Source organism: Dermacentor albipictus, chromosome 5, assembly GCF_038994185.2.
Source record: "Dermacentor albipictus isolate Rhodes 1998 colony chromosome 5, USDA_Dalb.pri_finalv2, whole genome shotgun sequence".
Lineage (NCBI taxonomy): Eukaryota > Metazoa > Arthropoda > Arachnida > Ixodida > Ixodidae > Dermacentor > Dermacentor albipictus.
Window position 1 is genome coordinate 54,994,634 of NC_091825.1, and position 26,256 is coordinate 55,020,889.

At 46.0% G+C, this 26,256-nt stretch overlaps 1 long non-coding RNA gene across 1 annotated transcript; it reads right to left on the minus strand.

Moving 5' to 3' along the window:
- Positions 1-953: 953 nt before the first annotated feature.
- On the minus strand, positions 954-26,256 carry LOC135913243 (uncharacterized). The gene is made up of 5 exons (XR_010567922.1): positions 26,145-26,256; positions 12,403-12,551; positions 9,079-9,146; positions 7,751-7,834; positions 954-1,094 (listed from the first exon to the last, which is right to left on the minus strand). It is a non-coding gene; the product is annotated as an uncharacterized lncRNA (long non-coding RNA).

Genomic DNA, 26,256 nt, shown 5'->3' on the forward strand with positions numbered 1-26,256 from the left:
CATCGGTCCTTCGCTGTAAGGAGGCCTCACGTAAGGTTAGGAAGCGCTCGAAGGAAAGGAACGTTTCATTGTTTGGGCCTAAACTGTAGAACATCGTGTGTGAAATTTAGTATTGTTATGAAAAGTTGCCGATAGTTTCTTTTCTTGGTGTGCCCATAGTGCCCACTGAGATTATGTTTAAATAAACATGGTTCCTGCCATTTTCGCAGCACTGTTCCGTTTTAATTTCATCAACCCTTATAGTTGGCAAAATATGGTTTTCAGTAGCATTTACTTGAAAGCTTCAATAGTGAAGTCTTACTTTCTTCTTGACAAGTACATGAAATACTGGTGCAAGGTCTGATACAGTAATCAACTCCACTTGCCGAAAAAATCTTCCTGGCATATCAACTTTTCTTATAGAAATACTTCTGCACCAACACTGACTCAATGTGAAAGGAATTTCTGCAATTGCAACCGTCGTTCTCTGTATATAATCCGTCTGCATTACTGTGTTTCAAACAACAAAGTCCTAAATACAGGCATAGAATTTCCTATTACAATGGCTAGAGACAAACTCTCCCGGCCAACTAATTTGCTCATTTCTTTTCATTATGACCTCCATTTTTCCGTTAACAATACCAAAATCACGCTTCACGCTCCTTCGCTGTGAATTTGGTCTTCAGCGAGTTCTCTTCGCTTGCCTACAGCATCTGCACAATACACCTCAGCTAGCTTTTGCCTGTGTCGAGAATCGTTCGGATAACTTGCCTTGAGTTTTGCACTATAAGCCTCGACTGGCACTACATGAAAGAAAAAAGAATATACACTTGGGCGTAATAATATGGCATCAATACTTCCAAGCAAAACTTTATTTGGTAAAAATCTTGGCCGTGTTCACCGCACAATCCTGACCACCGTCTGGCTATTAACAGCGGGTTATGCAGTGTGTGCTTTCGGCGCCTAGTCATCTTGGTCCTCCTCGTCATTGTCGTCATCCTCGCAGAGGTCGCTGTCATGAAGGGGTACCACGACACCACACACGTCGTGAAACTGCTCGAGACAGTACTGAGGTACTAGGTCCTCCACTTCTTTCGACACCCATAGTGTGCATTCTGCAGAGCAAGAGAAAAAACAAAAAATGTCTGACGATTAGTGTACTGACACGTGTACCTGTTCATTGTTCTATTGTTTCACCGCTTTTCACCGTCTAACAAATGTTATCGCTCAGCGCGGGATGCACCTTCATCTATCAGAAGTTTCTCGAATGTTATCGATGATTCTATCTGCTGTCATCACCGAAGCTTGTGTAATCTGATCACAGGTAGTACGTGTGAGGTGGCAGCCTTGATTACTCCCCCAAAATATGTGAGCTCTGAGTAATCACCCAGATTCTGAGACTCAGATCCCTAACACAACCAGCTGACATAAATGTCACGCTTAAGGGCACCCGAATACCTACAGTGCGAACAGCCCGAATGCTTGGAGTCTATGTACAAGCGGATGCCAGGGCGATTCACATGGTTTCCATCCTAGAACAACACGCAGATGAAATAATGGTCATGATACGACGCGTTGCTAATCGCCGATCCGGCCTCATGGAACGCGATCTGCTTAGAATCACTGAGGCATGTGTCGCATGCTCATTCAATCACACGAGATTAAAATCAACGTCATCATGCAAAAGGCAACAAAACTAGCCCTGGGAATCCCTATCTACACCTCAACTGAGCAGCTCCTGGCACTGGGAGTGCATAGCACTCTGAGTGAGCTACTCGAGGTGCAACGTCCTACTCAGTTGCAACGACTCAGACAGAAGTAACCGGACAGGTATTTCCTAGGACGGCTAGGGTGCTCCCAGCATTACCATCCCCACCGAACTGCACACGAACTACCTTCCGGTCCCGCGAAACGCGCACGCCTAATACCACGAAGGGAGACGATAGGCCCGCGTCAAATACCTTCACCAGCTCATTGAGTCCCAAACTTCCGGTGCTGTCGACCACAAGGACACTGCCTCAGAGCAGAGAAGGTGGGTGGTTGTAGTTATAGGTGATAAACACCACATCAAATCATCAATCACCGTCCTTAACGCCAGCCCCATTGAGGATGAAGAGGTAGCTACAGCAACCGCCATCTTGCCCATCTTAAACAACAATAGTTCCCACGCACACCTCATAATTAGGGATTCGCAGGACACCTTTAGGGCGTACCTACGGGGAACGCTGTGTACCCCGCCACACACCGAATCTTAGCGCGAACCTCCATCGGAACCGCACTCCAGAGGGTCAGGCTGATCTGGATACCTGGCCACGCCTCACCGCCGGGCAATGATGGCGCTCATGCGCTGTCCGAGTACGTACCTGCCGGGAGGACCCTCCCAGTGAGACGGCCAACCCATACCCTAAATCATGAAACATCCCACACAAGATTACAGACACTCTGGACTAGGAAAGATTTTGCCATTTTATATACAAGCCATACCCCCCCCCCCCCCCCCCAGATCATTTATCCTTGAAAAAGCTGTTCGTCTGAGACGCCCGAAAACAAATTCCTTTCCGAACCTACTGACCCTTTTCCCCTACCTCCTAAACCAGTTTATGTCCAGGCTGCAGCACCTCACCAACAACTTTTTCACGTCACGGTGGAGTGCCAACACCCACCTAATGGCGTCGATACTCCAAAGATGCCCACACCAAAATGTGCAGTGGGAGGCCGTATTGTGCCACGGCGAACCTCGGGCCCAGCTGGAGCTCATCCGGCGAGCCCAAGACGTGACGGGGTCCGGTCCCTAGAATAGGGGCTCCGATCACAGTAATTGAACCCTGTATACATGCTGTTTCTTTCTCTCTGTGAAATACTACGAAAGCACGCTACAGGTACTTTAAATAAAAAGGCTGACCTCAATTTTATGAGCGTAAATATTGTGAACCATGCACACGATGCCAACCACACTTCGCCCACTCGTCATCGCTAGCCTGGTATCAAGTTGATTGATTGACAGGCACAATAATTAGTGTCAGCACCAGGGCGAAAAACAAAGGTGGGGTACCTTTCTGCGACAGTTCTCAGATGAGCTTTCGAACTTACTCTCACGGGGATTCAGTCTTCCTGGCATGAGGGAAGGGAGACGACACATTGCAGTGTTGTCTTCCATCCGACCCCTTAAAAAAGTGCCCGAACTTTTTCAGAAATTGAAGTAGATTTCTTGCAAGCATGATTTCAGCCTGTGTATTTAGCATCCTCTGTAGAATGGCCCAGCAGCGTTAGCACACCGTGCGTCAGAACAATCTATTCGTTATTTCGAAGTGATTGTGACATAAAAATTGATTATTGGAAGCTAATATTTATGTGATATCTTTAATGAGACAACCATTATGAAGTCAATTCTTCGGCTGTTCATTCAGCAAAGCTAGCAATTAGAAACGTGACTGTCTTACGTTATAACCTAACCTTTTTCTTTGGTTATATGCCAGTGCATAAACACGCTCACGGGCTTTAAATTTGCTGACTCAATGAACCCGTATGTATTAGTCGACTAACGTTGCTAAGAAATATTGAAGACTCTTAACACCGAATCTGTTGTTCACTTCCTAATTGTCAGTAACTCGCAGTAGTTTGTAACACTTGACAGGCGTGGCTTCTGGGTCCTTATTCTTGCAAATACCCGTCCTACATTAAATTACAAGAAGTAATTACCGCATTCAGAATTCCAGTCCAAGTATCCGTACTAGATACTCTATGTACATCCCTCTCAATCCTGAGACAACAATGCAACGAGGGAGAGACCGTTCGAGCAATATTTTCCGATATAAATTTGCAAGCGCCGTTTTTTCCAAGAGATATGGATAGGTGATAATGCACTAGAAAATTGCCTGTTGCAACAGCAAGTTGGAAGCTATATTCATAACCGAAAACTTTCCACGCGTTTAAAAAAAATTAAGGCACTGGGATTCTACTTGCTCAAATTATGTGATTATGAAGGACGCTGCAGTGGGGGACCCCTTATAAATTTTAACCACCTGTGCTTCATTAACATGCTCCTAAATGTCAGTACACGAGTGTTTTGGCCTCCAAGTGTAGCCGCCGCGACCAAAGCTGCAATTTAGAGCTTAGCCGCGCAACGCAGTGGCCACTAAACAACGGCAGGATATAGAGAGAAAAACACAAGCTGAGACGTCTAAAAGCTTGACACTCATTTCCAGTTGTTGGAACAGCGGTGGTTAATAATTGGAAATGATTTAGAGACTCGATCAATCATCATCATCATCATCATCATCATCAGCCTGGTTACGCCCACTGCAGGGCAAAGGCCTCTCCCATACTTTTCCAACAACCCCGGTCATGTACTAATTGTGGCCAAGCCGTGCCTGCAAACTTCTTAATCTCATCCGCCCACCTAACTTTCTGCCGCCCCCTGCTACACTTCCCTTCCCTTGGGATCCAGTCCGTAACCCTTAATGACCATCGGTTATCTCCCTCCTCATTACATGTCCTGCCCATGCCCATATCGTTTTCTTGATTTCAACTAAGATGTCATTAACTCGCGTTTGTTCCCTCACCCAATCTGCTCTTTTCTTATCCCTTAACGTTACACCTATCATTCTTTCCATAGCTCGTTGCGTCGTCCTCAATTTGAGTAGAACCCTTTTCGTAAGCCTCCAGGTTTCTGCCCCGTACGTGAGTACTGGTAAGACACAGCCATTATATACCTTTCTCTTGAGGGATAATGGCAACGTGCTGTTCATGATCTGAGAATGCCTGCCAAATGCACCCCAGCCCATTCTTATTCTTCTGATTATTTCCGTCTCATGATCCGGATCCGCAGTCACTACCTGCCCTAAGTAGATGTATTCCCTTACGACTTCCAGTGCCTCCCTGCCTATTGTAAATTGCTGTTCTCTTCCGAGACTGCTAAGCATTACTTTAGTTTTCTGCAGATTAATTTTTAGACCGACTCTTCTGCTTTGCCTCTCCAGGTCAGTGAGCAGGCATTGCGATTGGTCCCCTGAGTTACTAAGCAAGGCAATATCATCAGCGAATCGCAAGTTACTAAGGTATTCTCCATTAACTTTTATCCCAATTCTTCCCAATCCAGGTCTCTGAATACCTCCTGTAAACACGCTGTGAATAGCATTGGAGATATCGTATCTCCCTGCCTGACGCCTTTCTTTATTGGGATTTTGTTGCTTGCTTAATGGAGGACTACGGTGGCTGTGGAGCCGCTATAGATATCTTTCAGTATTTTTACATACGGTTCGTCTACACCCTGATTCCGTAATGCCTCCATGACTGCTGAGGTTTCGACAGAATCAAACGCTTTTTCGTAATCAATGAAAGCTATATATAAGGGTTGGTTATATTCCGCACATTTCTCTATCACCTGATTGATAGTGTGAATATGATCTATTGTTGAGTAGCCTTTACGGAATCCTGCCTGGTCCTTTGCTTGACAGAAGTCTAAGGTGCTCCTGATTCTATTTGCGATTACCTTAGTAAATAGTTTGTACGCAACGGACAGTAAGCTGATCGGCCTATAATTTTTCAAGTCTTTGGGGTCCCCTTTCTTATGGATTAGGATTATGTTAGCGTTCTTCAAAGATTCCGGTACACTCGAGGTCATGAGGCATTGCGGATACAGGGTGGCCAGTTTCTCTAGAACAATCTGTCCACCATCCTTCAACAAATCTGCTGTTACCTGATCCTCCCCAGCTACCTTCCCCCTTTGCATATCTCCTAAGGCTTTCTTTACTTCTTCAGGCGTTACCTTTGGGATTTCGAATTCGTCTAGACTATTTTCTCTTCCATTATCGTCGTGGTTGCCACTGGTACTGTATAAATCTCTATAGAACTCCTCAGCCACTTGAACTATCTCATCCATATTAGTAATGATATTGCCGGCTTTGTCTCTTAACGCATACATCTGATTCTTGCCAATTCCTAGTTTCTTCTTCACTGTTTTTAGGCTTCCACCGTTCCTGAGAGCATGTTCAATTCTATCCATACAATACATCCTTATGTCAGCTGTCTTACGCTTGTTGATTAACTTCGAAAGTTCTGCCAGTTCTATTCTAGCTGTAGGGTTCGATGCTTTCATACATTGGCGTTTCTTGATCAGATCTTTCGTCTCCTGCGATAGTTTGCTGGTATCCTGCCTAACGGAGTTACCACCGACTTCCATTGCACACTCTGAGTCTCACAGTTTCTCTGAGTTGCACACTGAGTCTCTTGTAACCCTGGCATCATACAAGAGACTTGATAGAGGTGATACCAAATCTGATGACCCACAACGGACCTTCAAAGAGCTTCAAGTTAAAAAGACGCACAAGTTTATATGAATAACTTTTGTTCTCGCATGTATGTAAATATCCTGCTTTATTACAAATATCCCAGTTTGCTTCCTGGATCAGTCCAAGCATCCTTTCAGTACAGTGTATCAGATGAACTGAGCTCTACTGCTCACTTCCCTCTTGATCTTTTATAAGTAAGTTTCTCCGATCCTTGCAAGGGGAGCGGCTTGGTCACAATCGCCACCAAAAGAACAAATGGAGTTCTCAATGAATTCCGAAAAGTAAAGTATCTTTCTGCACACTATCTGCGACGTCCATGGGCATCCTGATTGGTACATAAATTGCTGCAAACGAAAGCGCATTCTGTCTATCTATCAATGTTTCTAAGCACGATTGCTAAGTTATGACCATACAAGGTAGTGTCACGCTGTCATTTACAATATCCAGATAGAACACGTTGTGAGGCTAGTTGGTCCATAGGGTTCAAAAATGACGCGCCAACAGAGACAGCACACCCTTCATTAGTGGGCTGTCTCTGTTGGCGTTTCATCTTTTGAGAGGATATGAAAGCCTTTCTGTTGGTTGTGCAACAATCCCTTGCGTGCGACCTTAGGTTTTTTTTTTGTTTAAAGCACATTGGTTAGTAATTCTTCGTTTTTCTTTATGTTACAGTTTTTGGTGGCACAATGCCACTAGGTATTAGGAAGAATAGCCAATTGTTGATTTAGAAAAAAGGGCTCCACTAACCTAGGGTTATAATATATGCATACAGTCCCAGCTATTTGGCAGAGTAGATTAACTAACAGTGCCAGAACTGAGGACTTTCGGCCTGCTTTCTTGCTAAGAGAAGTGTAAAACGTTTTTAGCTTGCCAGTAGCACCTTTCGCCCGCTTCGAGGCTTCAACATACTGCCTGTTTCAGGTAAAAAAATACCACATGAAATGCTTAATTCCGATGGAAATAAACATTCCAGTGCTTATAAAATTCCAGATGGAGGAAATTTTATCAACCTAGATGACGTTGTCAAATTTCGTTCCTTCATTATACTGTACAGAACGTCCATTCACAGACAATACATGCTTCTAGTCACTTTGGCGTTACTTTTTTCTTTGAAAGCTTCATTGACTTTTTTTTACTTTTTTGTTAGCACACCATGGGGCCGCTAGCTCAGATTTACTGATCAGCCAAGAATTTATTTCTCATTGAAAACACCAAGATGACCGCTTTCGCAAGTCCAAAATGTAGCTAATTCCTCCAATATTTAGGTTTCGCTGTACTGGAGAAGGGATCGTTGCTTGCCTTATCTGAAAGCAGAAACATTCGGCCCTTAATTTTAGGGGCGTGAGCCCCATATGAGGAACTGTTCAATTTTTGTACTTGTCCTGACTGTTAATAGTTCGTCAGTCACGTAAGCTTAGCTTCAAAGGCAAGAAATAATTTGATAGAGCGATCAATTGAGTTTCCTTTGACTTAATCCTTACGGTCTCCGAAGTGCGGAACTTCCGTAATGGCGCAGTCTTTGTAGTCGCTCCAAATTACGTACGCCACTTCCACCTTGTTGGAATCTGCAAAAAGGCAGGAATTCAAAGCAAATATATGCGAAAATTTAAGCACAAGGAAATTGCTAATTGGTAAAAGTTTACAATACACGTCTATGCACAGAAGTAGCAAGTGGTCTGCAATGATCGAATACGGGAATGTTCGACTATGGAGGCAACGTTTCGATAAAGGTATCTGTTATTGGAAGAGCAACAACTGATATACTCTCCTATGGGCGTATAACTAACAGTGTCCTAATCCCCATCGGTAGGAGAATAACAGCGCGCTCGGAGTAGGGTCATAGAAGTCGAAATAATAAAACAAAAGGATATGCTTATTTGCGACAGCAAGGTTAATAATCAGAATGAGAGCGAGGAGGAAAGTGCTTGATGTTTATTCAAAAGAAGGTGCAAGATAAATGCAAAAGAATTTTATCATGTAGGTCGGTGTTGCCCATCTATATCGGCTTAGTTTTCCCCGAAAACCATGGAATTATTAAGAGACAGGCTTTGTACAAAGAAGCATTCAACAACATAAACACATACCGTAGTCTTCAGAGTCGTAGATAAGTTTGCAATATGAAGGCAGACGTTTTCATGAAGAGAAAAAAAAACGTCAACTAGAGATTTGCACAATGCTTGACTGCAATTACTCCTGTATGGTATCATTAGCTCAAGTAGGCGCGGTGTTGTCGCCCCGTTTCAAAGGCAGTGCCACTACAGCTAATTGGCACCAAACTTTGGGTCACTGGATTCAGCGTGGATAACTTTCGTGGTGTACGTGCCAGGAACAAATGCAGTCGTCTTCAGCTGACGTAGAACAACCACAAGGGACTAGCTGCACTTGAAAGGTCTCATGCCATCAGACGTCAGACACAAGTGCAGCACGGCAGTCTAGAGCATACCGACAGTGTTGCGCATATACATCGGCGGACACGGTAAGTACGGGAGCTATAATGTAGATGGAAACGTTGAACAGAATGTGCCGACTGAAGATTTTCAATAGTATTCAAGGTGTAATTGTTACGCTTTTATTTTTACACAGGATCAATCAACAGATTTCGCTGTTATATGCGGCGAATTTCCTTCGGCGATGGCAGTGCACATCTTTATGTTATGGTACGAAAGAAAAATTTCCAGAAGGGCTCACAGCTTTTTTTCATTTAGCGTTGAATGAGAAATTCAGGCACTGTGGCCTCCTTACGACACAGCCAAGCAAGGGTTGAGTTTGACAAGTATGATCATGAAGTGAGAATATTTAATGTATGTACCTTTACCAACTGTAAAGTTTGTGGCATCCGGCGTCGCCCCGGCGGTGTGGTGGAAACCAACATGCTTCCTGAAAGGCAACATTCCGCAATGAGCACCCATTTTGTGCAACGCCTAATACAGTTCATCTTTCAATAAAGGTCATACGCATGAGCATGACAGTAAACTCTAAGTGTCAGCGTTTCAAATGCCAATAACTACCAATACATTGTGGTGAGCGTGCTACCATCAATCGTGCTTTGCTTTCTTTATATGCGTAGGTATATTTCTTTAACAATGCGCCAAAAGAGAAGGGTTCTAAAGATGAGTTAAGCATGGGCACGACAGCACTCATCGGTTGACATACCTTATCAGATTCCTGTTCGACACCCTTCAGCGTGAAGTGATGATCGTGTAGATAGCTGGGACAACTTAATACACGATGTCACAATGATAGATAGCCACCACAATTTTTCCTTCCCCCTTTCCCATCATTGGCTTTGCTGCTACTGCATCCGGTTCCATCATTCACTCACCGGATACATAGAATGCCTCACGTCATAAAGCACGCACCTATGTTGTGAACTCATCGGTATCTGTATGAGAGGGGCATTTAACAATGTGTAATAGCATCGACAATTATTATAGGCCACCTGCTTAGTGGCTATGGTGTTGGGCTGCCAAGTGCGAAGTGGCGGCACGGAATCCCGGCCGCGGCGGCCATGCTTCGATGGGATCAAAGTGCGAAAACACCCGTGTACTTCTATTTGGATGCACGTTAAAGGACTTCAGGTGGTCCAAATTTCCGGAGTGCCCCACTACGGCGTGCCTCATACTCAGGTCGCGGTTTTGGCACGTAAAACCCCCAAAAATGTATTAGGGACCGCCTTCATCCTTGTGACATGACTGCTCTCGCGTGCCAGACTGTCTCTCGACCTCATTTAGTGTTTGCATAGGGGCGAAGGTTGTCAACACTGGAGTCCATAAAATAAGAGGGTGCAAGAAGTCTTAGTTGTAACTTGCGCAGTGTAAAACAAAGTTAACGACACAAAAGACTGCATTTGCATAGAATCAAAATAAACAGAATTTATGATTCGCAATTAAGTGTGTTGCAATTACTCACTTAACTAAATATTGCTTTCACACGTATTCTAAAATATGCGTTAGTTCTCCAATATTGTTTTCATTTCTACCGTAAATTGGTGTTCTGGAACTGCACTTCTGTCAATGCTTTTTATGTGCCAGGCAGCGCCCTATATTCAGACTCTGGCGACCACCTGTCCTTTTACTATATTTTCCCTCTGACGTCAACTGATAAGTATTTCGTCAATCATTAAATATTATCTAAAAATTAGCTTAAGCTCAACCTCCTAGTCAGTTCTAATTTGTCCATTTAAATACATGTAAAACACAGAAATTGTCTTATTGGCCAACCGCTCATCTGATTTTAATGAGGTTTCTTACAATTCATTGAACTAGACAATTTCTTGGGACAGCAGAAAGCACTAAAATAGGCTCCAATTCTTGTTTTACGATAATGGACTTACACTTATAAGCTTAAAATTTTAGATACGCGATTACTAATGGAGTACTTCGTGTTGAGAGCACATATCGCAATAATAGAGGTCACGTAATTGTGATATAATATGTCATGTTGTGTTGGAATGTTGTAAATATGATTCCAGAGACTTTTTTCGCCATATTCAAGCATTTTTGTAAAATATTGATAGCGTTAATTTCAACACTGCTCCTTTCCCCTAGGCATCCTTGATATTTTTCACTAAAATGCAGTAATGTTCATAAAATGTGGGGCACTGATAGCAGGGAAAACCATTTCTCGGATTTCATATGCTTAGAAAGAAGCCTCTCGGGAAAAGCTTTCTAATAACATCGCGTTTTCAATCAACTTTATGCCAATTCTAAGCGTTATTACTTCGTTTATATTTTTTTTACTTCCATTCGTTGGGATATAAAAGTGAATGTGTGTGGAAGCAGCGCCAATTCGTATCACCGCAATTTTTTCCTGCGGAACTGCGTCGCATACCACTGCATTTCTGTCGATGCGCGTAAAATTGTTGCTTTCTTTACTGTCACGCTGGAATATAATGCCAGCAAAAAGAAATAAACAAGAATACTTCTTCAATGCAATATCTTGAAATAATTATTTCGCAATGTTGGCGTAGGAGGGCCTTAAGACTCCTCTGGAGCTGAACGTTAGCGTGCGTAATGGAATGGTTGGCAAAAATAGAAAACGTGGCAAAATAATTTCGATTTCTAGTTAGTTTTCGAGTGTTAGCGCTTCCTTCCAGTGTGACTCTGCGGTACACTATCCTTTGCCTTTGGTATCCTTCGGTGCGAGGTAATAACTATTGCTTCTAGAGACGATACAGATCAACAATACGTAGGCAACAATGTACAAGCTACGATAGATGAAACGCAAGGTTTTGAGAAACAAATGTTTGTTTTAACCCCGCTTGCATTACTGTGCACCGTTGTATGTCTATACTAACAGGTATTTTGTGGCAGTAATGTTTCTGTCCTGCCTCATCAGCCGCAATCTTTTCAATGAAGATGAAAGGTGGCTGGTGTTGGAATTTTAACCGGAGCCGCCATCGCCATAGCCAGACGGTTCACCCATGAGGTCACAGAGGCAGTCATAGAAGGCGTGAGTAAACTGTGCTACAGGCGATCCTCATTCGAGTTACTTCCTGGAAAAGATTGGCGAGCGTGCCTCGTCATGCATTCCCAATTTGCGCCAGCATTTAAGCACATCTCCAAAGGAAGAGGTTAGTGCTGCTTAAAAGGAGGTTCAGTCATTGTCATTGTCGTCATCATGCCACCGACAATGCAACCGTGCTGCTGGCGTCGTCATGCAGGAATCGTCACACACAAGGTCGCGTCGCACACATAATTGCGCACCTTCCGCGCATATGTGTCACCTCGTGCAAACCATAAAAAGGCTAGCTAGATTTCCACAAAATGCTTCGCGTGAGATCTCTTCCCGCTGCACGGAACAAAAAAGCGTGGGATCTGCAATTTTAGCTTCATTTAAGAGCTTCACTTACCCCAGATGGCGAAACTGAGTCGAGAAGTCGCTTTGTTGTTCTTGTTTACATGTGATAGCTGCTAATTATTCATAAATATAGGAAGCAGAGCATTTTGTTCGGACACTGCGGAGCCCTCAAATTGTCAGGATATCCTGGTTAGACCAGGATATTGTTGAAATGTAGCACCTATTTTTCACAGGCATTATTGTGCCCAACTATGACGCTTTTGTAGCCTTGAATATCGCTATGGTGTTTGCTTTGGTTTATTTTTTTTGAAAACCAGAGTTACGGAAGATTTACCTCTTGCCAGGACCATTACTTATTGACCACACATAGGTTACTGTCTTCGCCTCGGGGTCAAAGTCCTTGCGCTTCGTCGTCAGGCATTCAAAGATGGTGTCATTGTCAGCGTCGGAAATGGCGACAGCGTAAGGGAACGCCGCGAATACCTAGGAGGAAAGAAACGACATTTTAGGTATATTGCCTAACGAAAATTTTGGTGGTAGGCTGTGCATTTATGAAGGGACGCCTTCCTCAGAAGATCTAAAAATGTGACAATGTATACTCTACGCTCAAGTTCTAATATTAAGGGTGACAGCTTCGTAGAGTATATACGTCAGGTTAGTTACACCGGGACATCTGCAAGTACATTGATACCTATTCCCTGTGAAGGACTGTGCAGTGAAGAGCTCACTCATAAAATAAAGAAACAAAGATAACTGAGATATCTACCTTCAGGAATTGCCTCGCTCTCAGATTCGCCCTCATTTCCTTCAGAACTTTTCATGTGCTTGAAAAAAATCTTCGCAGTTAACAACCTAAGAATTCTTTGCAAGTTGTGCCCACGACACCAGACTGCACCTGGTGTCTATACATCTGCGCTTAAACGTGCAGTTGTGCGCGTTTTTCGTCGTATGTCGCCAAATAACATATAGAGAGGAGATAAAGCACTTACGTCTACTCTGGTGACGTAATCTTGCACTTTTACTTTCGGCGATACTAACATTCGCGTAACGGAGTGCTGAACAAGCGAATCACCTTATCTGGTTTTGCTCAATCACCCAATAAGTGCGCACTGAATGTGATATAGTGGAAAGTGATCATCCGAGAATACGCCCCCCACTCTCACTCGAATCTCGCAGCAAGATTACATTTTATGGTCCGGATTGTTCGGTACGACAACTTCGCTTGATTATTTGCTCAGTTTCTCAAATAATAATATCTGGGGTTTTACGTGCCAAAACCACTTTCTGATTATGAGGCACGCCGTAGTGGAGGACTCCGGAAATTTTGACCACCTGGGGTTCTTTAACGTGCACCTAAATCTAAGCACACGGGTGTTTTCGCATTTCGCCCCCATCGAAATGCAGCCGCCGTGGCCGGGATTCGATCCCGCGACCTCGTGCTCAGCAGCCCAACACCATAGCCACTGAGCAACCACGGCGGGTCAGTTTCTCAAAAAAGATGCAAATATGCTCTAATTTCACCCCCCCCCTCCCAATGTCGCCTATATTGTAGATTCCAGCGGCTAGTACGTTGATACCAGTTACTTATACTTATATCCAGTATATAGTATATACTAGTATATAGTATAGCATAGTGTATGCAGTATTTAGTATATCCAGCATATATAGTGTATAGTATACTTATATCCAGTTGCATTCTTCGAAGTACATCAAATGACGGAAGCGACGAAGTGGCGACACAGCAGCCATGTTTTGAACATCACTTAATCGCATAAGAACTGGGCAAAACTAAAAATACAAGATATTTTCCCCAAGAACGAGCTGGTTGCAGTAGCAATTTCTATATCCTACAATCTCCACAATAAAATGCAACCTTCATGTGAAACTTGAGTATTTAGAAAATAGCCGTAAGCGTGAAATTGATTTTTTTATTCATATGCGCAGAAAACCACACGTCTCCATATATACCGAGAGGCGTCGATAATACATGATTATCGCCTCCACCGACTCATGACAGAAACGACTGAGCTCAATTGCCTGTCATGTTTGTACAACGTTGAGTGGTACAGCAATACATTTGGCGCTGTTAAGATGTCACCGCGTTCATCCATATTAAGCAGCATTTCCGTCGTTATTTTTGGTGCTTGCTTCGATTTTGCCAAGCGAATTTCTTTGTTTCATTTTTTTGTGCTTTCAGAGCATTCTATCAAATTGCAGGAACGATGGTTGCGTAACAAGTAGAAATATAGCAGATGCCATATTTGAGATTTGCTAGAAGGCTCTGGAACTTTTCCGTTAAAAGCTTTGTCTGAAGGTTAATATTTGTACAGTAGGTTAATAATGTTAATTACGCTGCTAAGCTAAATATTAAAAAGAAGGTTTTGTTTCATGTGCACCATCCATTTGGTCAAGTCCGTCTAAATCGTCGCGCTTTTATACCTTGGCCCAAATTTGCTGGGACATCCCATGTATTCATAGAATGTTCTCGTGATGTATACTCAGACACGCGTCGGCTTTGCGGTGACGCCGTTGGATGGCGCGGCTCGTCCACGGGGCAGTGAGCTAGAATAGACGGCCCGCAGTACACGGCTCATTTGTAAGGCGTTTAGCAGATGTCTATAGATGGGTCGCTCAGCAGGTGTCAATAGGTGGGTCGCATAGTTGCCTAAATGCTAATCGCATTAATGCCAACAACGAACCTGAGATTGTGTACGAACGTAACAACGAACCTGAGATTGTTTGTGTACGAACGTATCTTTTTTTAAGTTTAACTTATGAAATGGTAGATTTATATCTCCCAGATGGTAACAGTGATTGTGTGTACCCCTATAAGCAATCGAACACTCTCTAATATTCTCAATAATTAATTTACAGAAGTAGACATTGCCAAGTTGAGCTCATAAGCCAAGTGATGGACTGGTCTTGAGGAGGTCAGCAAATCATATCCTCATGCATGTATATTTTCAACGGCCACTACCACACTAGCCCAAACATTCTTCCAGTGGGAAGCTCGTCTTTTGCGAAAACGCCTGCCTGTCCTTCTTGACAGCACGCGCCGACAAAGAGAAAAAAACATAAATCGCAAGGACGTCAGAAGTATTAAAGTAAATATAAAATATATCGTTTTTCCGTTTTAGTGAAACATTTTTCAATTCAGTAAGCATCAGAATAACTTAATAAACCGCATGTAACAAACACATGTTATAATATTTGCTGTGACTAAAAGTACGGCCGACATCTCCCTGCAGAGAGAGAGAAAGAAACAAAAGGGGAGGAAAGACAGGGAGGTTAGCCAGTGCAAGTACCGGCAGGCTACCGTGGGCTCGGGAAAGGGGTGAAGGGAATAAAAGGTAGTGTAAGGTCGCTCTGATTGTTCGTGTTCTTAAGTGTCAAGAATCGGCCTCGTGCTTTGTGTATAGAGAGGGGGTTCACTTCCCCTCATGTCAGCGGGGCGACAGTTGCTGTGTTATGTGGGGTCACAGGCAACGCGCGGGGTTGGGTGACGCGTCGCGGCAGGCGCCAGGCGGGCGAGTGCCGATTCCGGGAAGTCGGTATTGTGCGCACGGTGTTGGCAGTCCGCCGACGGTCACACAGACCAGCCTTGAAACGGACCGCTGTACAAGGTATTGTGGGTCTGGCGCCCGAGTGCCTGGCTAATTGGAGGCGCCGCCGAGGTTAAGCAGGACTTAGCAACTCTGACCCCGTGCCGCATGCAGTGAGCATGGACCTAATCTTCTACGCGTCCCGAACGCAATCGCCAGCCTTGTTGTTGGGTGCGACTGCCTGTATGGTGTCGAAGGCCAGCTTACCGTGCACGCTGTAGGAATGCGGTGCACACGTAAAGAGTGCATTCGGACGACGGCGTCTTGGAAACACGCACTCGGAGAACTTTGTCTTGTAGACAATAAGTTTGAAGGACAAGGAGGGCCATCCGTCTCCCACACGGCCAAACTTTGAGTACAGCGGCACTTCGTGGTGTCGATGCCCCTGCTTCCGAGACATTTGCGGCCTAGACGCCGTTGGGATTTGAAACGGTCTGGCGATAACTTGTTCGGGCTTGGCGTGTTTTGCTGAGCCCGTCACTAACTACGGAGAAATGAGAGGGCAACGGAGTTTTGGCGAAGAAGGAAAAGAGCTTTGTTTTCCAATATGTTTATTTTTGAGAGTAAGCCCATCCCTGTGGATTGTGGCTTAACAAACGGTTGACTCTGATTGGCAACTGAACCTGTGGGACGGGCCAACGGCCCTACCGCCTTTTTTTTCTTTGTATATTTTTGCTATAAAAATCGGGACGACATGCTGTCCCTCAGACTTGGCTGAAATGAGGATTGCTGATAGATCAGTGAGCCTCCGTACGATGTACGTTAAAACGAGTCTGGGCTCTAACAGTCATTGAGACAGTCGAAGAGTGAGACTTTGTTTCTCAATTGTTCAAATTTGTAATGTATTTGTTTTACCTGCCATGTATATAGAAACGTTTACGTATAAATACTTCTTGTACATCTGATCTCGTCGTTTCCTGCCTGCGTTTGATCAACAACTGCCGATCATCATCCGAGAAGCTTCAAGTTCCAACGGTGAAGCGAGGACGGAGAACGAACGAAACTTTACTGGCGCAGCACGACAGGATCGGCAAGCCCCACAACGAGCAATGAGCAGCGAGCCAGGCGCAAGGAATCAGAGGGCCACCAGTGAATTCCGCAAGGGGTGCAATTCATCTGGACAAGGACGTCAGGCGGCGCCCCCAGCAGCAAAGGGTGAGCGGGATTCCTTGCGTTTTGTCTAGGGTGGCATGGCTGTTGTTCAGTTAGGTTAATGGTGTTCACGCGCAGAACAGCAAATACGAGTGAGGCTAACGTAAACATTGATACGGCATCTGAACAAAGAGAGGGTCAGAGACGGCAGGAACTACAACGCATCGGAGAGACCGAGTCTGAGACGTCGGATACTGAAATGGATACTGAGACGCAAGGCGCTTCGCAGGCTCCGAGCACGACAGATCCAGAGGCCATGGCGGTGAGACGCCTGGAGCTGGAGCTGAAAAAGGTGCACCTACAGCTAGAGTGCGAGCGCATTGCTCCACGGAGAGTAGAGCTTGAGCAGTCGGGCAGGCCGCCTTCAGTGTCGGAAGGAAGCGATCGCCACCGTGACATTACGGATGGAATAGCGCAATGTGCTAAAGTGCTTAAGGCATACCGGTTGCCGTGTGACGCTGACGTTCCAATATGGTTTGAGGAGGTTGAAAAGTTGTTTTCATCTTTTCAAGTACCGGAACACAGCCGTGTACATTTGATCGTGCCGGCGCTGGCCGAGCGGGTTCGTTATCTGTTGCGTGGCCTTAATGACGAGGGATGTACAGATTATGAGACTGTAAAGAAGGCAGTATTAGATGAACTTAAGCTCACGCCAGCTAAATACTTGGAGAGGTTTGAAAAGGCATCTAAATGAAAGGAGGAAACTTGGGCTCAGTTCGCGTCCCGCGCGAGAACTTATTTGGCCTATTACCTTCAATCTCGAAATGCAAACACCAAAGAAGCTATGACGGAGCTTATGGTCGCTGACCGTATGAAAGCCAGTCTAAGCTCAGAAGCCCTTGAACATGTTCTTTTGAGGGAGGGCGAAGATTGGTTTAAGCCAGTGCAGGTGGCGAAAGTGCTCGAGACTTTCGAGCAAGCTAAAGGGAAAGGATGAGCAACTAAGCCAGCCGCAACAGCCTCACTGCTGCAGCACTCAAAACTAGCTAGCCCGCAGAGGACAAATTTAAAATGCCACGTGTGTCATGTACAGGGCCACCTAGCCAGAGACTGCCCAATATCTTCAAATAAAGAACAGCAGGGGAAGGCACCGACTCTGCAAAAACAAAGGGTACAGAAGGTTGCTGTTGTAAGTGAAGAACTACCACCAGAGCATGAAAGGGTGCTAAGCGCTAGAGTACATGTCGTAGCTCAAAATGCTAGCTCAGGGAGGTCGAAGCTGGACCTAATCCCTATCATGTGCGGGGATATAGCAACGGAAGCTGTATTGGACACAGGTAGTGAGATAACGGTCGTCCGTAAAAGCATGTTGCCCGTCGTTTAACAGTAGCCATCGGAAACAGTAAGGCTCGAGTCGGCATTCGGAAAGACCATTCGAGCTGACCTAGCTACGCTGCCCGTAGGCAAACATCGCCCTGGGGCTGTGATACAACCGCAGAGGATCGATCTGGTGTGCGCGGTTACAGACGAACTTGCAAACGGGGTTGACTGCCTGCTGTCAAAGGACGATTGGGAACTACTACAGGCGCAGGAAAAAGAGGAGTTTGGAGGAGAAAATATTCCGCGGGTAGCCATTTCTGTTGGGGTCCGATCAGTTGAAATGGTCGATAACACTGACCCAGACTGCGGTCTAAGTTGCGAAGAAACGACAGATGAAATCCCTAAATTGCAAGGGAATAGTTTGATACAAGATGTAAATGGGGTGCCCAGTCAGCGGGAGGGATTTCGAGCTGCTCAGCTTGCCGATGAAAGCCTGAAAAAGGCCTGGAATGATGCGAGAAACGGCAAAGCTGGCATGTTCGTGTCAGACGGACTTTTGTACCATTGGGATTCCTTAGCGGGAGTCAAAGTGAGACAACTGGTCCTACCAGAAGAAAGACGCAAGGAGGCAGTGCCGCTCCGATCCCTGACAGCGAGGGCCACATGCGAGGCTTTACTGGAAATTTTCAGTCGTACTGGAGTGCCGGGAACGATCTGTTCAGAGCAAGGTACTAACTTTAAATCTCAACTGACACAGTTAATGTTAGAAAAACTGGGCTGTTCACCCAGGTTCTCCACTGCCGAACACCCTGAGGGCAACGGAGTGGTTGAGAGATGGAACAGAGTCCTCAAAAATATGTTGTATCATGTAATGGAATGGGACCAAAGAAAGTGGGACAAGCTGATCCCATTTGTTCTGTGGGCGTATCACGAAATGCCGCATGATACCACCGGGGTGGCGCCGTTCAGGCTATTGTACGGTAGAAACTCAAATGGGTCCCTATCAATATTGCAGCAAACTTGGACGGGTGAAATTGCGGTGCCCTCAACTCTGAGAGAGAACTACGCCGACGTGGGGAGCCCGCTTACAGCTTTGACAAGGCGAGGGGTTCCTAATTCAATTCCATGGTCGGAAGAAGCGCAGTGCGCGTTCGAAAGCCTGAAATTAGCTCTCTGTCAGGCTGTCGCCATGAACACGCCTGAGCCTCATCAGCCGTACTGGCTATTCACTGATGCGTCGGCGACGGCGGCCGGTGCCTGTTTAGCTCAAATGTCAGCGGACGGAAAAGAAAAGCCGATCGCTTTTGCTAGCCATCGCTTTAACCCGACACAGGCGCGCTGGTCGACTATAGAGAGAGAAGCCTTTGCTATTATTTGGGCACTCAAGAAATTTGACTACTGGCTTTTCGGAGCAGTGGTGAATGTTGTCTCTGATCATAACCTAGTCATATTTGACAACCAGCACCCCGCAGGGGGCCAAGTTAGCAAGATGGGCGCTTTCACTACAGCGCTACAATGTAACGGTGCGTCACCGGAAACGAACATGTAACGCCAATGCTGATGCATTGTCAAGGCTCTCGAATGGTTCATGGGAGCCAATCGAGTAAAGAGCAGAAAAGAAAGGATAGACAGAAACAGCCATGCCAGCTGGGACAGGCGTGAATGTTCCAGTTCACCCGAAGGATGTGTGCGTGGGACAGTTCAGCCTTGGTGGAACTTTCTGTGGCTGTTGTCGTCCATGAGTGTGAGGGTTATAGGACTGTGGACACACTATGTATATAACCTGCATTAGTTACTTTGCTGCTGTTGTGCCGTGCAGTGCGTTGGAGTGTTCCTGTACATACATGAGTGTTTCTTTTGCATGCTCACTGTCATGAATGTGTTGAGCTTTCGCCCTTTTCTTTTATCGCTGTGAGAAAATTGTTTTTTTCCGTGGTCCTTTCAGTTCATTTTCCTGTTCCTTACGGACTCCGCAGCACCCGTGTTGGGCAGCGTATGTCAATTTTCTGTGACGACGGAACCTTCAGAGCCTAAATCTTACGATACAGTGCCCTTTGGCTTTTGTAGTATAGCTGGGAACATTGTGAGCCCAGTATACTCTTTAGGAGGGACGTGTAAGGTCGCTCTGATTGTTCGTGTTCTTAAGTGTCAAGAATCGGCCTCGTGCTTTGTGTATAGAGAGGGGGTTCACTTCCCCCCCATGTCAGCGGGGCGACAGTTGCTGTGTTATGTGGGGTCACAGGCAACGCGCGGGGTTGGGTGACGCGTCGCGGCAGGCGCCAGGCGGGCGAGTGCCGATTCCGGGAAGTCGGTATAGTGCGCACGGTGTTGGCAGTCCGCCGACGGTCACACAGACCAGCCTTGAAACGGACCGCTGTACAAGGTATTGTGGGTCTGGCGCCCGAGTGCCTGACAAATTGGAGGCGCCGCCGAGGTTAAGAAGGACTTAGCAACTCTGACCCCGTGCCGCATGCAGTGAGCCTGGACCTAATCTTCTACGCGTCCGGAACGCAATCGCCAGCCTTGTTGGGTGCGACTGCCTGTGTGGGGTCGAAGGCCGGCTTACCGTGCACGCTGTAGGAATGCGGTGCACACGTAAAGAGTGCATTCGGACGACGGCGTCTTGGAAACACGCACTCGGAGGACTTTGTCTTGTAGACAATAAGTTTGAAGGACAAGGAGGGCCATCCGTCTCCCACACGGCCAAACTTTGACTACAGCGGCACTTCGTGGTGTCGATGCCCCTGCTTCCGAGACATTTGCGGCCTAGACGCCGTTGGGATTTGAAACGGTCTGACGATAACTTGTTCGGGCCTGGCGTGTTTTGCTGAGCCCGTCACTAACTACAGAGAAATGAGAGGGCAACGGAGTTTTGGCGAAGAAGGAAAAGAGCTTTGTTTTCCAATATGTTTATTTTTGAGAGTAAGCCCATCCCTGTGGGTTGTGGCTTAACAAACAATTGACTCTGATTGGCAACTGAACCTGCGGGACGGGCCAACGGCCCTACCGCCTTTTTTTTTCTTTGTATATTTTTGCTATAAAAGTCGGGACGACATGCTGTCCCTCAGACTTGGCTGAAATCAGGATTGCTGATAGATCAGTGAGCCTCCGTACGATGTACGTTAAAACGAGTCTGGGCTCTAACAGTCATTGAGACAGTCGAAGAGTGAGACTTTGTTTCTCAATTGTTCAAATTTGTAGTGTGTTTGTTTTACCTGCCATGTATATAGAAACGTTTACGTATAAATACTTCTTGTACATCTGATCTCATCGTTTCCTGCCTGCATTTGATCAACAACTGCCGATCATCATCCGAGAAGCTTCAAGTTCCAACGGTGAAGCGAGGACGGAGAACGAACGAAACTTTACTGGTAGAATAATAAATTTTAAAAGTTGGCATCTCCCTGCAACTCTCTTTAAAGGTACACTCACCCACAATATATTTGGGGGCGCGCAAGCGCGTGGCGCTCTTTCCTTTTTTTCTTTTTATATTTTCTTGTTGTATTCGGTGATCTTTACCACGGTGTTCTACATTGCCTGCCCCCCCCCTAATTGTGTTTAAAATATCCTGCTGTTAACCCCCCCCCCCCTATGTAATGCTCATAAGGGCCTTTAGGGTATCTGAATAAAAAAAAAACGGCCCTCCTCCCCGTCTATCGGCGCACCACTGGGGTCAACACCGACGCCTGCGCGTCCCTCCAAGACTGCAAGTGTGCATGTTTCCGCACTTCCTTCTTGCGCTCCGGCGACAACCGTATGTAGCCGCGAGGTGCCCTTCTTGCGATTGGCGCTGTGGCGGCTTCGACGGGCAAAACTATGTCAAGCATCAGCTTGCCTGCGGCGCTACGGCCGCGTTTTGTCGATTCACGAGCGCTGACGCATAGGACACGGTAGCCAACGCGACAAGTAATCTTTCTTTTTTCCGCGCTGCACTTTTTCGTGGCCAATCTTCGTTGTTTCTTCCTTTTCACTAACGGGGCGTTCTCGCGCGGAATAGCGTCACAGAAAACGCGCTCTATAGAAGCAGACAAGCAAGACGAAAATGAGCTCTTGATTTGCGTTGTGTAAACGAAGTTGTGCACATCGAAGCCGCCACAGCGCCAATCGCAAGAGGGGCACCTCACGCCACTAGCCCGCGTCTCCCCTTCGTATCTTTTGAGCGCATTGGAGCCGTGCAAGGAACCGCTAGGACGTCCCAATACCCTTGCGTCTAATAAGTTTTCTCGCTCTCTCCCCTTCCAACTTCTAGCGTGGTTTCACTCGAACCCTCGTGTTTAGCGATGCGGCTCCTCTTTCCGCTCGGAGCGCGATGCCTGATGCAGCGTCCGATGCGGGACGCCTCTGACGTGATCGCTGCACCGTAGCGCGTCTTGTGGGAAAGCGTCCCATGCGATGTGTGCCGTAATCCTGGTGAGGAGTCATGCGTCTGGGTGCTGCTCCCAAGAGAGATAGAGGACGAGCCCATCGAGGCGTCAGCCCCATGATCACGTCCGCCTTCGTGGCGCGTCGTGGCCCGGCTGTCCGTTCCGATCACGACATTTGGCTCGCGTAGATTGTTTTAAGTGGGTGGTGAGAACGGGGTGCGACAATTCATTCAGTGTCGCACAGGCTTAAAAAAGTTGCTAGTAGACATGATGTTAATGTTGCTTTCACTGCTTCCAATAAGCTAGGTAAGATATGCGCTGCCGTACAGAATAGAAAGGAGCGGGTAAAAGGCAAAAAACGAACAGATATTTGTCCAGTGAAGCACAATGAGAACAACAGTTTTACTGACTGTCGTATGAGTGTGGTTTCTAAAATTCCCCTCAGCTGTGGCCAGTTCTACGTAGGGCAAACGGGACGGTGTATCAATCAGAGGCTAATGGAACATAAAAGGTCGTTAACCGGTGGATCGCCTTCGAATCTTTCGCTACATTGCCGAGATTGTAACTGCACGCCAGAGTTAGATGAATGCGCGATATTGTACAGGCATAAGAATGAAGATACGCGTCTTATGGTAGAGGCATGGCATATCTATAATGGGGGAAGTGCATGCGTGAGTCAGCCTTCGATTACTTTACATAAGGAAGAGATTAAGTGCCTTAACAGTTATCTCTAGCGTAGACCGGCATATGCACCCGATTTACACGTGGTGTTACCATTCCTGAGCATGCGCAGATGAGTTTTGTGTCTTCTTTCTTTTTTCGCCTCAGTGCTCCCTTCAGTTGATAGTCGGCGTTCGTGTTGTCCACTTCTCTACTCTTTTGTTCTGTCTGCACGCCTCACTTCTAGTTTGCATAATGAATCCTTACCAACAAGCTCTGCTTTCTGTCGTTCTAAGCGATAACGCTATCGTGTTCCACTCTTGAAGGCGAAACTCAAGCGTATTCCAATTTTTTTCTGGGCGAGTGTACGTTAGACGGATCCGGCAGTTTTTATGGAAGTAGTCTGACGCTTCTCCTTGATTTTCCAATGGCTCACGTTTGGATACGTTGGGCATAAGCACGCTGAACTTCCAAGTCCATGTTCCCGTCATGTCAGAGCTTATTTGTTATGTGTTGTTGTGTGGTGTGCCTGTCGCTGCGCAGCCAGCACTGATCGTCATAACTGCAACAAAAGCCGCATCTGCTTATATAGGATGTTTCACATGGCGCGATTGGGGCGAAAAAAGAAATCGTTCTGCCGCACACGTCGCAGATCGATTTTTACTGATAGCATATACACGCGTTTGCGGCAGCGCGATTTCCGTCGCAGCGATGCGCGAGGTTGCCTCCTGCTCACGAAGTATCCATGCCTGCATCGTTAAATAAGAACAACACCAAAACTGTTCCAATATTCCAATTTTCCTATCTTTATTCGGTAATAGAATACGTGCGCCGTTTTTTCACGTTTAACAGCGTTGAGACTTTACGACAGCTTGCGGATACGATGAGTGAGGTTCTGCATAACACCGCAAGTATGAGCGTTAGGATTCTGTGGCCTTGGTGGAGTGGTTCCGTTTAGTACACTCTAGTTTCGTTGTTACTATGGGAGCCACAACTATTTTTCCTGGAAGAGTATTTGTGTTTGCAGAACAAGCTACTATGTGTGCATGTATAAGCAGCTGGCGCAATATGTAGCGACGAAGAGGTTGACGACAGTGGCGATCAAGTGGTTACGTGCCTTATGTTGAAGCGGCGTCCTTCTCCCGACCTGAATAGCGTGCAGCTTCTCCTTTTAAATGAATTGTAGAAGCGGAAGAAAATAAAAATGTTTATGAAGCTCCTAAGACGAAAACGCTGGTGGGTATGCCCTAAGCATAGCGAAATCTGGCTCGCCACGTTGCTACACAGAGCTACCAACGCGCAGTAAAACAGGAAAGCGCCTATTTTGATGGCGCTGTGTTTCGTCACAAACACTGCCACTCCCACCTCGCGGGGATCGTTGCGACTGAGCGATGGCGTGACCAATTTGTTGGAATCCAGTCGCGGAGAGCCGACGACGTCGCGGTGGTTGACGAGCGACGGAATTCGCCGTGTCGCTGACTGAAAATTGCGCCATGTGAAACAGCCTTATAGCGTTGATATGCGCTTTCACAACACGAAACACTGATTCTATTCGGTGCCCCTCGAAGCTATACTATTAAACAAATTATTTCTGGGGTGTTGCATGTGAAAGATACGATCTCATTGCGAGGACCGTCGCCGTGGGGGGCCAAGGATTAATTTTGACCACCTCAGGAAATTTGACGTGCCCCCAATGCACAGGACGCGGACGTTCTTATACTTCGGTCCCATTGAAATGCGGCTGGAATTTGATCTCGCAACCACGTGCTTAGCAGCACAGCACTATAATCGCTTAGTCATTACGGCAGGTCTCTAGCGAAATGCCTGGCGAAATTTATTTATAAAAGCAACAAGACAATTTATTCTGTCTCTACTGAGAGTATTTCCCTGAAGATCAGCACGCAAGAGCAGGCGCTCAGTTAGGCGGCTTATGAACTTCTCACAGCTTTTAACAAGTGAAAATATTCGACCGTCTCAACAGACGTTTTTTTCCGGCTTCTCTACTAACATCATGAATGGGGATGTACTTATTTGCAAGAAATAGAAATGAAGTCAATTCAGCTAATCAACAGCGTTGATCATATTTCTGTGTTGAGTAACTCTTAGACTTAGGTACTCCGACAGCACAGGGTGATAACAAAATTTCCGGTTAAATTATAATATGCCAGTGCTGTCAAAAACTGTAAGCATTCCTATACCTCCTGTTCAGAAGTACAAATCGCACTTTCGACATGCGTAACGATTCCTATGCCTACACAATGAGGAAATCCGTCCGTCCGTTGAGCAAGAGGATAACTTTCAAGATAGGGCTCACGGCCTCAAGAGAAGTGACCTTCGTGGTGCCTCTCGCTTCAAGGCGAACAAAGCGGCGAAAACAATGAGTGCAACAAGCTATCAGCACTCGGCGCAATGTGTCCCTATCGCAGATCGCGTTCAAGATAAGGCCCGCGTGGCCCCGCTATACGCAGCCGCCACCGCAGTACGGTTGATCTTCGTTGATAGTGCTTCATATCGAGCGGAAGGAAGGACATAGACCATATAAATGCGCTAGGTCTACAAGAAGTGAGACTGTTCAATTACGCCTCGTAGTACAGCGCGCATCGGCCAGTGATCATCTGCCAAGAAGCAGCGACGTCATTCGAACGCATCATCATCAAATTTAAAGATAAAGAAGAAGCGCAACAATAGGAATCACACAAGAGAAAATGTGCATAATAGATCGATCTTCCAGATATTTGGTTCACTTAGAAAGTCTACCTCGTTCTTTGATCCCACGTACATATCATCTGGAATATATGTTTACCATGAGTGAACATTGCTACTACTAGCATCTTCGTCCTCGTCTCATGCTCACATTTCGGTGTTGCAACCGCGCTTCTCTGTTTGATAATTGTTTCGCGGTTTTTCACGTTATTACACTAAATGCAGCATCATGCATCGGCAAAACAGCAGGTGATTAGTATCAAGAGCTTATGCATAAATTAAATAACTCCTACAGGAGATTGTTCTCATATTTTCTATGAACCATTGTTCCTTACCTTGAAAGCGTCAGGTACGTCGCGCTGCAGAACATTGGGTCCTTTGCCAGCATCTGATTTGGATAGCAGCACGGTGGCCACAGCAGCCAAAACCACAATCAGAGAATTGTTC